This window comes from Stylophora pistillata, unplaced genomic scaffold, assembly GCF_964205215.1.
Source record: "Stylophora pistillata unplaced genomic scaffold, jaStyPist1.2 SCAFFOLD_1005, whole genome shotgun sequence".
NCBI lineage: Eukaryota > Metazoa > Cnidaria > Anthozoa > Scleractinia > Pocilloporidae > Stylophora > Stylophora pistillata.
In genome coordinates this window covers 16,712-33,428 of record NW_028290883.1, presented here as the reverse complement: position 1 = coordinate 33,428, position 16,717 = coordinate 16,712, and the positions used below count along the sequence as shown (strand labels likewise).

Below are 16,717 nucleotides of genomic sequence, written 5' to 3'. Positions count from 1 at the left end.
TTGTCGAATTGTGGGAAAAAATAATTATAGCTGAAGAAAGATTCTGGTTGAACATGTTTTTTTCCATATAAGCTGTTATGCTTTAATGGATTGACGCGTTGGGCATTATGGCTTTTCATTCATGACTCAATTTGGTTCCTTTTTTTCCACGTGACACAGTCAATATGCTTTGTTATCTCCATATTTATCTCTCTTGAATACGGCGTAGACGACGGGGTTAATGGCTGAGTTCAATTTAAGAAGGGGAACTATATATTCTTTATCATCACACGGTTTTTCGTCTTTCTAAATGCATATAAAGCTGCATCGCAAGGCGATTGAGTGAGTTAGAAGGAATATACCAATAACATTTACATTTCTAAGTTTGATGACGTCGATTGTCGTGTTTTTTGTTTGTTTGTTTGTTTTTTTTATGCCTAATTTTAGCTTATGGAGTTATCAACTAATCAGGGGAGAAGTAACTGTCTTCCTTGAACACATATTTTTTCCCCAAGGATCGATCGTCGTTCCTGTTAAGACGAATTCGTCGACTCGTCGAAAGCGAGACGGATTTGAATACAGCTGCATGCGCGTGAAAACGGCATTGGGAGAGGTAGATCCTCGAATAAAGTTTAGTTTTGTATTACAGCTGTTAAGAAACGGTTTATAACTTCTTCCATGCTAGTTCAGCCAGGGTATGTCAATAGCAATTTTTGAACAAATTCAGTCTCATATTAGAACAGAATTTTTATAACGGTGCAGTAAAAGAAATGGCATTATTGTATAAGCATATCTGTTGTTACTAAGAAAGGATGGCTCTATATTATTAATACAACATCTTCATAACGCTAACCATGAATTTGAATACTAATCAACATCATCGCATCAGTTATTATCTAAGAGGCCTCGAGACCATCATTGTTACGTAAACGGCCTTCATTCCTTCTTTGGTAAGTTAATGGTATACTATTTACATGAGAGAAATGCTGCGGGGAGACGTTTTTGCGAGCATTTGTTTTTTAATCGATGAAAAGTGCACAAGTAATAATGTCCTGGCGGTGACATGATAAATTTTGATGACTAGCAAGAAATTAATTTCTAAAGATAGCTAACTAAGGGGTTTGATGATCTTTCTCTGTCAGCTCCGGGACATTGTCAGCTCTCCTATTGGTGTGTCAGATAGAATCGCATAATTGAATAAAATCTCGCATTCTGATTGATTAACGAAGCGAGGTATTTCGCGTAGAATTGCTTGTTGAAAACGAGACTAAGTAATAATGTTTCGCATCCACATATACATAAAAACTATTGTCAAATTATAACACCACAACAGGAGACATTTTTTTTTAAGATGTCCTTTTAAATTGTTTCAAAACCATTGCCACCTTTGAAGAAGCCAAAAACAAACAAAAGCGTTTTTCAAAGTGAGCCTGAGGTTCTTCCTTGTTTTTAACTGAACTGGAGTGCACATTTCGGATAAAACCAAACAATTTTATTGCTGTTTTCTTTTTTATTTTTATTCAACTATTCGATTCAACGAGAATCTATTACCTGAATCATGAATTCCGAGTTAAATTGCATTTGAAAACCGATGGCGCACCCACTTTTACTATAGGCCGACCGGGTCATGTGACAAGAAAGCTTATACAAATTTATTAGATCTTATTGTCTGATATGAGACGAACTTCTCATCATGTCATAATAAAAATAATAATAATGGTAATAATAATAATTATAATCGAATTTTCGCCCAGGAAAACCCTTCAGTAAAAAGTACTGTTATCAACGGGGTCACCACGATCGTGAAAACTTGTTTTTAAATGTAAAAGAAGGAGAAATGAGAAACAGAAGAATCACTGAAGATGCAGAATTTCATGGCTCAAATTGCAGTTCTTTTTTCCTTTTGTCATTTTTGAACATTCGCATTCTAGTTGCGGGGGTGTTCATAGCAGCTGCTGTCTGCTTGTTCAATTAAAATTGCATGTCTAACAGAAAACGTTTACCTTCTTGTTGCATTTTGTCGGTTTAAATCATAAAGGTATACATTTAACAAATCAACTCTCACCCTCGATCTTGTTTGCTATCAGGGGTTAATATTCTACGCACTGCTATGAATATTCTCTTTGCTGTTCTATTTAAATGACAAGTAGACTTAGTTTATCAATTAGGAGCTTCTTTGATTAACGTTCGTTTCCTTTAGGATTCTCATGACTTTGATTGTGATACCGTAAAGAGAAATTACAATATGCTAGTCGGTCGGTCTTACGGTTTATAGTTGAGCACAGTAAATTCAAAAGTTCCTCGTTTGCCAGAGAATCAGGAAGTTTCGTCTAGAAAACCAGCTGATCTCAGCTGGACATCCGGCAAAATTAGATCTCATTTCCATTTCGCTCGAAAAAAGTACTAGTCTGTTTCATTTGCATAAATTATAAACCCTACAGGGCCAACGAGCAGACTGCAACAATCATCGTGGAGTCTCGCTGTTGTGTATTGCTAGTTAGCTCCTCTATGATACAGGAGGTAGCGCCGGTATAGTCGTTAATGTAGCGGCCGTAGAGTTCAGGTTTGGGGTCGTTGTATTGACTGAAAAATTGGTGTTCAATAAAACCTACGAAAAGATTGGCGTAGTTGGGTCCCATTTTGCTACCTATACCTATGCCACTGGTTTGCTTGTAACAATAGTCCCAGAATGAAGAGCAATTGAGTGTAAGCACTCGTTTGGTTAGGCGGAGTATAGTGTTTCAGAATGTTTGAGGACAAAGAGACCCTCGCCAAATTAGGAATGACAGTATAAGGAGATGCAATATCCACGATAAAAACAAGTTCGTCTTCGCCAAGGAAATTAAAGTTGGTTGGCTGTCTTTAATGTATGATTGTAACGTTTTGACGATAGAAGACATAACTTAATTTTGTTTAAACATCTGGAAATAAGTCCCGCGGGACAACTGTAGGCCGACACGATGGGTCGACCTGGGTTGTTACATTTGTGAATTCTAGATAAAAAGTAAATGCACGAAGTTCTGAGAGTGGTTATGGTGGTATTTTGTAGTCTTAATCACACGGTTTTCCGTCGTTCATACTGTATCTAAAGCCATATCGCAAAGTGAACGAGTAAGCTACAAGAAACAAGCAGATAACATTTGCCATTAGTCAGCAAACTTCAGTCTGATTAATAGGCTGACTGACTGACTCACAGAATGGCATTTAAAGCTATAAGATGAAACAGACAAACTAGCAAAATTATACAAAAGAAAAGAAATCAAAAGGAATAAGAATAGGTAAGAATCGATGAGATTAAAAAAATTATTTTCAACCATTATGTGATTTACTCTTCCCACAATGGACACACTGTAAGGAAATCGTTAAACATGATTTTATTTTCATCATTTTGCTATTGATTGTTGACTTGTGGAAGGAATTATTGTGGGTAAATGGACTACTTCTGGTTGAGAAGAAGTTTATCCAAGGTTTGCAGTTCTCACTGGATTGACGTGTTAGAAATTATAGTTGCGTAAGATGAAAGAGTTGTTTTCATGAATTGGTTCGATGTTTTTTTTTTTTACACATGACACAGCAAATATACCGTGTTGTCTCCTTGTTTATGTCTCTCTTGAAGACGGCGTAAGCTACGGGGTTTATGGCGGAGTTTAATACAAGCAGTGGCAATTTGTATTCTTGATCATCACACGGTTTTTCGTGATTGTTCAAAATGTATATGAGGCTACATCGCAAAGCGAACGAGTAAGCTACAAGAAACAAGCCAATAACAACTGCCATTATTTTTACAGCAGCCTTCCCCGGGATTTTGAACAAAAATCGCTGATTAAGGCGGAGTTGTTTTGCTAAGATGTGGGCGGCTCTTTCGCGCTTATAAATAACATAGTACATTGATCCAAAGCAGAAAATTAACCCGCAACACGGCAAAAATTCTAATAAAACCATGAGAATTGATATCAGAACTTTGAAGAGCAGAACTTCGCTAAAAACAAGCCAGTCTAGTAAAAAAGCTAAGACAACAACCACTGCGATGGTCCAAGAGATAAAAATCATCTGGAAAACGCGTCTGCGCGTCAAAAAAGTCAAGTACCTTAACGGCTTTACAACAGCAATGTAGCGCTCAAGGACTAAACAGCACAAGTTTGTCACAGATGCGTACCCGAACAGCCACCTTAGATAATCCACCCTGCTTGCTAAGAAGGCCTTAGGATCGCATCCAGTTATCGCCTCACAGACGAAAAGCGGGGGAAAAGCTGTCAACCCAGCACAAAAGTCCGCCACGGCAAGAGAAACTATAAATGCGTTGGTTTTTGTTCGAAGCCGCCGTCTTCTGCAAACAAGAAAGATAATAAATCCATTTCCAGAACAGGTCAGGATGGAAAGAGACCAGCCAAGAATCCAAAACCACGTTTTCATATTTCGATATTCAAGCGGCCGTCACTTCACAAATGAAAGCTGAGAAGATAATCTTCCGGTAAGAAACTAATGTCAGACCACAATTCACAAGAAATTTGAAAACACCTGGTGATTTTTTCTTGTGTCAAGTTCCGCTAAAAACACATCACAATTAATTAATCAGCATGAATTCTTGCCTCTCTTTCTGTTAGGTCAACAACCTCCATTCCTTCATTGGTAAGAATTGAAATAAAGGAGGGAAACTGACTGTAAGAGAGGCCAGCTCGAGGAAAACATTCGTCAGTACATCACTGGTTAAAAACGCGCAAATTACCAAAGTTTGCGTCAATATGATATAATTGATGAACGAAAGGAATAGCTAGAGAGAGAATTTGACAACCTGTCTCTCACAGCTTGAGGACACTGTCAGGTCTTCAAAAATTAGCATTCTAACTATGAACATTCTCCATACTCTTCTCTATAATTTGCTATTGTAAAGGGAAGGAGAATTTTTGTATCAATCAACGGCTCCTTTGGTTCATTCCCTTCTGATTCTCAACTTATTTTGACTCAGCGGTAAAACCGCAAGGAACGATTTGACGCTAGTCAGTCTTAATATTATGAGGGTTAAATGCAGCAAATTCAAAGTTTTGTTGTATGCCAGGTTCGAACTGTTTCTTACAAATAAACCAGCTGATCTCATCTGTCATCAAAACTAACACTCATTTGCAATTTAACTCGGAAGAATATTAATATGTCTGTTTTGCATCATATACATTTTTACTCTGAATAACGGATCACTTTAAAACGCATTTTTGTTTTGTGGTGATACTAAATAAAATTTATTTCTTACAATTTTCAAAACATGTGCAGCTTAATGCAAACCTTTTTTGCGCTCTGTTGAATTTAATTAGCTTCACTCAAAACAGAGAAATAAGGAGCTGATTGCTTCAACTGCTAAGTTTCTCAAGCTTATTTTCTGAGAAAAGTTAAACAGCATAGTAAAGTAAGCTTTCACAACACAGTTGAATTAATAAACGTTAATTTACACAATTGTTAATGCCTGTCTCATGTTAACTATGATCGATCAAAATAAAAAGTTATCTATTTTGAATTTTGATGGCATTGAAAAGAACTAGACGTATGTATAATGATGCTAGAAGGTAGTGTTGCAGAATATTTGTCTCACATGCAAGCCAGAAAACCTGCAGCATTCCACCCATCAGTGTGAGTAACCTATTCCACAAGAGAAAGGTTATTCAAAAATATATTGTCTAATTCAACGTAACATTCAACTTATAATCAAATGATAACAAATTATAATAACAAAGATGATAATAATGTTGACAACGGTTATAATATAATTAAGAATTGTTTCATGCTTAGCGTGCGTATATCGAGTTATGAATGCACGCGAGGAGTTTGGAGAACACGAGAGACGCGTAAAGAGTTGCTCGAGGCGTAGCCGAGAGCAACTCTAGCTCCTTGAGTGCTCTCCAAACTTCCCAAGTGCATCCATAACTCGATATACGCACAGCTAAAAGCACGAAAAAATTCTTTTATAACATACCGAAACAGTTTGGGCGATGAATGACGTTTTTGTGATGTTTTTTGAAATGAAAGTTGCCCGAAAATTTTAGCGTCTCCGATTGTTTTTTTGATTTTGTAATTAAATGGTTTTCGGTAGAGTTAACAAAGGTAACCAAAAAAAACGTCATCAACACAGACGTTTACCTTTAAAAGTCGTCACAGACCAATTTGTAGTCTTCTTAGTCCTTGCTGAATGTCTTTCAGCTAAAATTTTCTCCAGCTCCTGTTCCGATAAATTCGAGAAACGGGTCTGTTGTGTTTCGTTTTCGTTGTGCTTGTTAGCTTGACTACTTGCGGGAAGGTCGAAAGCCAAAGAAAAGTTTGGTTGGTCTTCCATTTACTGATATCGCTTTCCGAAACTTCAAGGAACTCACACGACGGAAATTTTGCAGCTATTTATTCTTCTTGATGTGTAATAGCGTTGAAGAGTATTAAAATAGATGTAGATGTAGATGTTTGAAACTGCACGCGTCATTTCAGTCAGCACGGCCGTGCGTACATAAAGATTTTGTTCATAATGACGCAATAGCAATTCAGTATATAGGACTAGCACGCACGCTATGTTATAATTCAAATAAAGGGCTAGCTCGGAAGCTAGTTTTAGCATAGTTTATTTTTCTGGAAAACATTTTTTGATGTTTACTATTAATTTCTCTCTCAGGCGTGTTTCTTAAGAACATTCAAACACAGCTTTATTAAAATTGGCTTTCCCAACACTAAAGAATTTTTGAAATGTTTCCTTTTTTTTTTAACCACCTGATCTTAACTAGCCTCAACGCTCGAACTCCTTCATTTGCAATTTAGCTCAGCAATATTTCTACTCGTACTCTATTTGAATAAAGCTAGCAATTCATTTTGAGCTTCTCCAAAAACATTTCCGTCCACATTTAGACGACTTTTAGTTGTATGTTATTTGACAACATGATTTTAACCCAAGGGGACTGCGTGTCTGACGTTAGGATCGATCGATCGATCGATCGATCCCAATGACTTGTTTACTTGTTGTCGACATTAATGTATACAATAGGGAATGTATCTATTTAGAAAAAAATCGTGAATCATTAATTAAGAGGCTCAATGTTGTTTCTCATCTTCCAGATCAGCAAATGCGCCGTTTTGCTTCTTCATTTATGTCCCTCTTGAACAGAGCCGGTAAGCGACGGGGTTTATGATAGGTAGAGTTTAAAACTAGCAGAGCCAATTTAAGTTGTTTATCTTTACATGGTTGTTCTTCTTTCATAATGTATATAAGACTACATCACAGAGAGCATGCAGAACAAACAAGGAATAGGCCTATAACAATTCCCATCACTTTCACAGCAGAAGAGATCTAGAACGATTGTCGTTAAAAGCGAGCCATATTACAACATCGGGACAAACAACAAGAACGAAAAGGGCCCAAGAAAGAAAAATAATCTGGGGGACACGTTCGCGCGTAATAAATAATAGGTAATTGAGAAGTTGCACAACGGTAAAGTAGCGATCTAGGACTGAACTGCACAACTTTACAGATTTGCAAATTTGCAAATTTACATGAACAGCCACCTTAAATAATCCACCCTATTAGCAAAAGGAACTTCAGGATCGCATCCAGTTGTCTTCTCTCAAACGAAAAGGGGAGGAACAGTACTCAGCCCAACACAAACATCTGCCACGGCCAGTGAAGCGACAAACACGTTGGTTTTGGTTTGAAGCCGCCTTCTTCTACAAACAAGGAAAATGTTAAATCCATTTCCAGTTATGGTCAGAATGGAAAGGGACCAGCCAAAAATCCAAAACTAAGTTTTACATTAACAGTTTACCTAATGCTATTTCAGATGCTAGGATGATTCTCTAAGCAGATGATGCTGTATTACTTTTTACGGGATCAACTGCAGCTGAACTCAAAGAGTCCTTCAGTCTTGGTTTTACGCAAATTTGCAGCTGGTACCATGACAACAAGCTGACCTTGAATGTTAAGAAAACAAAACTGATGCTGACTGGAAGTAAAAATGCACTAAAATCTTTTGAGGACTTTCAATTTAAATCTGATGATGATGTGATCATTGATCGTGTGAAATCCTTTAAATACCTTGGAGTGACAATTGACGAAAAATGGAATTGGAGGCCTGATATTTAGTTTTGTTTAGTTTAGTTTAATTCATTCGCCACGGGAATGGCAGGAGAAAGGAACAGAACTTTCGTCCTAATTGACACCTAACTCCTTTGTACCCACCCATCCCACCCCAGGGGAGGACATCCATCACACAGTAATCTCTTGCGTGGGAAATTAACGTCTCCTACGTCCCCTAACCCTGCAGGAGACGGGACCTCCATTTATTCCTCTCTATCCAAGAAAACTAAAATATCTAACCATTTCTTGATGTTATAGAAAGGTAGCAAATTCTTCTCAATTATTTTGAGACTTTGAAATTTGATCAAGAAGTTAGGTCATCGTATCTGTGTTTTTAATCGCATTTGCCATATGCTTGACGAAAAGATTCGCCTTGCGTACTACAATGGTTTGGTGCTACCTCATTTAGACTATGCGGATATAATATGGGGCGATCAACCAGGGTTAAAATCAGAAATGGAACAGCTACAGGCCTTCCAAAATAAGTTTGCTAAAAAGGTCTGTGGCAAGAAGGCCTCCTCTCAGAAGAGGCAATGAAAGAATAAATGTGGTTGCCTTTGGAATTTCGTCGTCGTGCGCATCGTTGTGTACTTGTTCAGAACGCAATAAAAGGAAACATTCCTGAACACTTTGAGAACTTTAAATCAACACTAAATTCACATGGTTACAACACCAGAAATGGACACCTTCCACGGCTTAGCAGAATCAGAACGAAATGGGGAAGATGCATAACGTCTTATCAAGCAACAAACGAATGGTTGGCACTTCCGCCTGAGTTGAAAAAGCCTATGCCACCATTAATTTTTAAAAGACACTCAAATAATTATTTCTTAAAATTACCTTTTAACCAAAGCATATTCTTAACTTTAGTATTTTAATATTCGTGCTTTTATATGCTTCTTTACATCTACGTATACAAATTATTATTTTTTTTGTAATTTTTTTTCTATCTAATCTAAATGTATTTTTTGTCAGAGGACCCCCCTTGAAAACCACTCAATGTGATGGGAGTATCCTCTTTAAATATTATTTATTGTTATTATTATTATTATTATTACTATTTCCATTTTGTAAAGGGTGACTGTACAATGATAAACTGTCAAGATTGGCACGAGAAAAAAGTTGAAGTAACACTAAACGCGCGAACCCACAAGCTTTACAGCTTTACCAATTATCGTTAAAAAAAAGGATTTGATTGATTAGTGACTGACTGACTTAACTCGAATGAAAACTAGAAGATGGACGTGCAATAAACTTGGCATTTTTTTCAACGCTTATTGTTCCTGCTTTTTTCCTTCCGGTTAAAACTATACCTTTGAAATGATTTATTGATGCCAGCTTCGGCTAATAATCATTTGTGAGCTCCACTCATTAATGAGCTTTACTCATTAATGAGCTTTACTCATTAATGAGCTTTACTCATTAATGAGCTTTACTCATTAATGAGCTTTACTCATTTATGAGCTCTACTCATTTGACATGTGAGGAATTTCAAAGGTGCAAGAATTAATATACTATTAACTATGGGGAGAATGGCAAAAACAGTGAAACTATGGGTGTAAGAGCGAATTTCAAAGAAAATTTGAAACAGCTTCTCTCATTACGAATTCAAAGCTAAAAATAGCAAGAAGAGTTAAAGCCCGGTCAAGTTCACTTAATACTTCAACGAAACAATGATCTCTCAACATCGTTAGATCGTGTTATGAGAAGTTGTGAAGGAGCTGGCCGAGGCGCGCGCAACATCTCAATCGTGCAACTTCCAAAAATGTTGCAACAAAAATTTGACCATTTCAAACTCGGTCCAACATCTTGCAACATGTTGCACAGTGTTGGTACTGGGTGGCCAAACGTGAGCAACAAACTGCGCGCAACAATGTTCCGAGATGTTGCATTGAAATGTTGCGTGCGTTTAGCCGGGCCTTCATACGATTTTAATCCAGAAACAAAATTTCTTCATGGGTCAGTTATTAGTTGCATGGTTTGTGAGGCGCGTCCTAAACTTGAAGATCAAAGACGGCAGGGGAGTTAAATTGGCAAGAATTCTTCCATTCGGGGTAAACTGCCGACAGGAGCTCTTCTACGAAGACGCAGGTAGTTTGATAACACCATGATTAAAGCAAGCAAAAGATGAAACACAGCAAGGCAGAAAAGCCAAAAAATTCATTTTCGTTAAAATAAGTATTTTAAATATTGAACGCTGGCTAGAAACAGTCGCCCGAGAGATAAAAAACACCAAAAAAACGCGGTGACGCTGGACAAAAGTCAAATATTTCAAAGGCACTACGACAGCAACATAGCGCTCCAGGACTAAAATGCGCAGCTTTACGATGGAGGCGAACGGGAATAAGTTCCAAAATCGTTAGATTACTCGTCCCAATCGCTCCCTTCGGGGCAGAAAAATAATAAAGGGACTGTGCTCAATCCAACAAAGAAGTTGGCAAAAGCAAGAGAAACGATAATCCCTGAGGCAGCTTTTAATTTCATATTTATGAAATCTCCTTTATATAATAGTATATCAGAGGGCAATCATGCCGCCGTTTGTCAGGTTCTTTAATTACGGTGGAGATACTGTTCTTGCTATAAATATACATTTTCGTTGAACGCAACTTTTCTGTCTTCGTCGTTCAAAATGTACGTAAAGCTACATCGCAAAGCGAATAAGAAAGCTACAAGAAATAAGCCAATAACATTTGCATTAGTTCAAGTTTCACAGCCGGCAAACTTAAGTCTGGTTGATAGGCTGACTGACTGACTCATAGACTGACATTCAATACTATAAGATGAAACACACAAACTAGCAAAATTATACGAAAGAAAAGAAATCTAAAGGAGCGAGAATGGGTAAGAATCAGTAAGATTAAAAAAACCTTTTTCAACCATTACATGATCTTCTCTTCTCATCATGAACGCACTGTGAGAAAATCCGTAAACATTTTAATTTCATCATCTAGTTATTGGCTGTTAACTTGTGGAAGGAGCGATTGTGGGTAAATGGACTAATTCTGGTTGAGAAGAAGTTTATCAAAGGTTTGCAGTTCTCAGTTGACTGACGTGTTAGGCATTATAGTTGCGTAGGATGAAAGAGTTGTTTTCATGAATTGGTTCAATGTGGTTTCTTTTTTTACACATGACACAGCAAATATACCGTGTTATCTCCTTGATTATATCTCTCTTGAAGACGGCGTAAGCTACGGGGTTAATAGCGGAGTTTAATGCAAGCAGTGGCAATTTGTATTCTTGATCATCACACGGTTTTTCGTGATTGTTCAAAATGTATATGAGGCTACATCGCAAAGCGAACGAGTAGGCTACAAGAAACAAGCCAATAACAACTGCCATTATTTTTACAGCAGCCTTCTCCTGGATTTTGAACAAAAATCGCTGATTAAGGCGGAGTTGTTTTGCTAAGATGTGGGCGGCTCTTTCGTGCTTATAAATAACATGGTACATTGATCCGAAGCAGAAAATTAACCCACAACCCGGCAAAAATTCCAAAAAAAACCATGAGAATCGATATCAGAACTTTGAAGAGCAGAACTTCGCTAAAAGCAAGCCACTCTACTAAAAAAGCCAAGACAACAACCACTGCGATGGTCCAAGAGATAAAAATCATCTGGAAAACGCGTCTGCGCGTCATAAAAGTCAAGTACCTCAACGGCTTTACAACAGCAATGTAGCGCTCAAGGACTAAACAGCACAAGTTTGTCACAGATGCGTACCCGAACAGCCACCTTAAATAATCCATCCTGCTTGCCAAGAAGGCCTTAGGATCGCATCCAGTTATCGCCTCACAGACGAAAAGTGGGGAAAAAGCTGTCAACCCAGCACAAAAGTCGGCCACAGCAAGAGAAACTATAAATGCGTTGGTTTTTGTTCGAAGCCGCCGTCTTCTACAAACAAGGAAGATAATAAATCCATATCCAGAATAGGTCAGGATGGAAAGAGACCAGCCAAGAATCCAAAACCACGTTTCCATATTTCGATATTCAAGTGGCCGGCCCTACACAAATGAAAGCTGAGAAGATAATCTTCCGGTGAGGAACTAATGTAACACCATAATTCACAAGAAATTTGAAAGCACCAGGTGATTTTATCTGGTGTAAGCTCCCCCTAAAACACATCACATTTCATTGATTAGCATGAATTCTTGCCGCTCTTGCTGTTAGCTCAACAACCTCCATATAATTTCATTGTTAAGAATTGAAATAAAGGAAGGAAACTGATTGCAAGAGAGGCACGTTCGGGGGAAACATTCGTCAGTGCCGCTGTACTTACTAATAAAAAGTCGCATAAATTACCACGTTTGCGTTAGCATAATATATTTTGATGAACTAAATGGAATAGCTCAAACCCAAGCATTAATGTAAGAATTCTCCATACTCTTCTGTATACATTCCCGGTGCTTATGAGAAGGAAAATTTGTCTATCAATCAAGGGCTTCTTTGGTTCAGTGACGTTCGTTCTTTTCCGACTCTCAAGACCTTACTTTGACTCTGCGATAATACCGCAAGGAATAATTTGACGCTAATCATTCTTAAGAAAAATTGAAAAACTGCTTGCTTGCCAGGGTAAAGCTGTTTCTTAGAATAAACCAGCTGATCTCAACTGACAGCAAAACTAAAACTTATTTGCAATTTAACTGGGAAGAGTACTAATCTGCCTGATTTGTATCTTATATATATTTACAATGAAAAGGGGATCTTCTAAAACCATTTTTGTTAATTTTTATATCAATTCTTCCAAACATGTCCAGTTTAATACAAACGTTGTTTGCGCTCTGTTGCATTTAACTAGCTTCACTCAAACAAAGAGATAAGGGAAGGTACGTTTTTTATTGGGGGGGGGGATGGGCTGGGGCTTCGGAGGGGAGGGTCATTAGTAAATATTTTAAAAATCGGGGAGGGTCAAACCTGTTTGATACGCAGCCGGGGAAGGGTCACATTTTTTTTTTCTTTGGCAAGGAAAAAACTACTCCATGTCGGTTAGTTGACTTTTAATTATTTGTTACCAAACACGCGAAGTGTATAGAAACCTAAAACTTATATATACAAGCAAAGCTACCAGTCTAAATCAATCTACATCATTTTAAATAGATGTCGGAATATTAGATCAAAACACTATCTTGTCCCAACTAACGTAAATTGTCTCTCTCGACCCGTGCCCGCTTTCGTCTATATTTTGACGTCGGTAATGTTTCCGCGCGGGATTCTGGTATAGAATTAGTGTCCACTGACGATTCGTTACTTGAGCTACTCCATCTGATAGGCTTAGCCACGAGTTTCTCGGCAACTTTTCGGCAAGCTTTGAGATTTCGGCAACTTTTTAGAATTTTGGCAACTTTTAGAATTTTCGGCAACTTTGGGCTTTTTGAGGTTCTCTGAAGCCACTTTCTTCACGTTTTGAGCCACATTGGTCAGTTTTCGATAGACATTCATTCAATTTATTCTAAAATACAATAATTAGGGCCCCCTCCATGGGTTGATTTTTGTGATGCGTTATCAAGAGGTCAGCGGTATCACGTTGCACGTTTTTCAAGATGGCGGACAATTACAGTGACTATTTGTTGATCAAGTGAAATGGAAAGAACCTCTGATATTATCATTGGACTTTGACAAATGAAATTTTGATACGAAGCAATGTGCGAATTTTTAATCTTTAACACCCAAAAAAGGTACGAAAAGCATAAAAATTTTGGCAACTTTTCGGCAACTTCTTGGAAATTCAGCAACTTTTCGGCAACTTTTTAAAAAATAGCAACTTTTTGGCAACTTTTAGACACTTTTATCGGCAACTTTTTTGGGATTCATCGGCAACTTGTGGCTAGGCCTACCATCTGACCTCATGAAGTCCTCGCATTCTCCACAAGCGCATTTCCTTCTTTCTATTCCTCGCACATCCTTGCCCACTTTCAAGTTTTCACCGTGCAACGCTATGCAATTAACTGCTTTGTGCGCAGAAACGGTTATATGAGCAACACTTCCGGTCAGTTAATTTCACTTCCGGTTATTTTTGGCTTTGAAGAGGTGGGGGGAGGGTCAGATCCTTTTGTTTAGGCATTCATGAAGGGTCATGCATTAATCCAATCTGGAAAGTGGGAGGGCCACGACTTTCTTGGCAAAAAATGTCTAAAGTATCCCGGCCCACCCCCCCAAATAAAAAACGTACCTTCCCTAACGAGCTGATTGCTTTAATTACTAGGTTTCTCGGGCTTATTTTCTAAAAAAATATTAAAGTGAGTTTTTTCAACACAGCTGAATTAATAATTTTTCAAAACAACCTTATCTCAATCGCGTCGTAAACTGTCAAGAAACGTACGAGAAACAATTAAAATTGAAGTAACACCAAACGAACTCACAAGCTCTATAGCTTTAACAATTTATCGTCTAAGAAAAGAATTTGATTGATTGATGACTGACTGATTGACTCAACTCGAATGAAAACTAGTAGATGGACGTGCAATAAAGTTAGCATTTTTTCAACCCCCGCTGTTCTTGCTTTTTCCCTTCCGGCTAAAACCATACCTTTGAAATAATTTATTGATGCCAATTACGACTAATAATCATTTATGAGCTCCACTCATTTATGAGCTTTACTCGTTTATGAGCTCTACTCTTTTCACCTGTGAGTAATTTCAAAGGTGCAAGAATGAATGCACTATCAACTATTCGGTGAATGGCAAAAACAGTGAAACTATGAGTGTAAGGGTGAATTTCAAAGTTAATTTGAAACAGCTTCTCTCAGAACAGCTTCAAAGCAGCAAAGCAATTAGCCCGGTCAAATGCACATAACAGTTCAACGCAGCATCTTGCAATATTTTTGGATCGTGCTATGAGATTCTCAAGATCTTACTTTGACTCAGCGGTGTTAGCGTAATGAACAATGTGGCCCTAGCCAGGGTTTGGGGCTTGAACGCAGGAAATTCAAAAGTTGCTTGTTTGCCAGGTTAGAACCGTTTCTTACAGTAAACCAGCTGAGCTAAATTGGCATAAAAGCGAAAACTCATTTGTAATTTAATTAGGAATAGTACTTATCTGCCTGATTTGCATCATACGCGTGAAAAGCGGATCTCTAAAAAAAGCAGTCTACTCGTTTTTAAAGCGAAGTTGTTTAGAAAACAAACACCTCGAGGTGATCCTGGAATATAATTTTATTTTTATTTATACTTGTCGACGTCTAAGTCGAGTAACAACTGATGCAAACTTAAAAAACAAATGTTTTAGAGTTCTTGGATTAGCTGAAAAAATTATTTCACTTTATCCAAATGATGTGAAAAAAACTTTTCGTCATGTCCCTCTTGATACCCCGCTTGAAGACGGCATAAACAGTGGAGTCACTGTGATAGCAGTGACTCCACTGTTAATCCTCATTTAACGTTTTTCCGCCTCAAAATGTAATTATTTTCCAGCCCTTACTTATTGATTGTCGAATTGTGGGAAAAAATAATTATAGCTGAAGAAAGATTCTGGTTGAACATGTTTTTTTTCATATATGCCTTGTTATCGCCATATTTATCTCTCTTGAATACGGCGTAGACGACGGGGTTAATGGCTGAGTTCAATTTAAGAAGGGGAACTATATATTCTTTATCATCACACGGTTTTTCGTCTTTCAAAATGAATATGAAGCTGCATCGCAAGGCGAATGAGTAAGTTAGAAGGAACATAACGAGCCTCACGCCGTTAGCAACCAAAAAAAGTCTAGGTATCCAGCAGAGAATCCGTACTTTTAGTCCGCATTCTCTGCTGGATATCAGTGGCTTGCTTGGGTAAAATTTTTGATCGTATTTCGCTCCTAATCTGATAGAGGCGTCAACTTTTACACAATCATGTCATCATCCTATGGCGTGAAAAGGTAATTAAAGAAGCCGTATCCGAAAAAAGTGTACATGGCCGGCGCTTAAAAATAGTGACAAGACAAAGCGCTCGCCCGGAGTGTGTTGCGGCAGTTACAGTCACGTCGAAGAAACATTTCTTAGTCAATGCTTGCGGATTTAGTTAACTTCATTAATACTGACATAGGCTGCGACGCTTATTTACTACGACATTTAACTGGCGGCCTGAGTGTTTTGTTTTCTAATCAATTTTACCAGATTTTTGTTTTCGGATCGGAAACAAAGTAAATTCCAGAACCGACGACTTTTTTTCCGCTGTGTTCGGAATCTTTGACAGCTGACGCTTGGTGCTGTAATTTTTGAGCATCCGGTTACCAGTTATTGGGAATAAACTCGGCGTATTACAACCTATAATTTCTTTTGCTGTTTAACGCAGAGTCCACAATACATGGCGGCTTTTTCTCACTGATATTTTATGTCGCATTTATAGTTTACACACTGTTCCAGTTTTTTTAAACGATATTCATGCAGTACACATAAGATTCTTTGTCACTGGCCTTCATATGACCTATATAGGTGCCGGAATCCTCTAGATAGTTGCGAGAGATTACAGACATTATAGGTACGATGTGATTAACGCACTGGTGTTGAAAATCTCTTTGCGCTACCTCCTCCGCAACGATGATTAAAATCGTGAATAAACAGAGACCGGGGGTAATAATAATTGTTTTCAAATCAAGATAGATGTTGAACAAGCTGACAAAGCTTTTAAACAGACAAAGACCAACTTTCGTTTAATGACACGTTACGAA

General features: G+C 37.8%; 2 pseudogenes; both read right to left on the bottom strand.

Annotated features, from left to right (window-relative positions):
- Positions 1-2,821: 2,821 nt before the first annotated feature.
- Positions 2,822-4,768, bottom strand: LOC148715683 (octopamine receptor beta-2R-like; annotated as a pseudogene).
- A 5,811-nt stretch (positions 4,769-10,579) lies between these two features.
- On the bottom strand, positions 10,580-12,414 carry LOC148715682 (octopamine receptor beta-1R-like; annotated as a pseudogene).
- Positions 12,415-16,717: the final 4,303 nt, after the last annotated feature.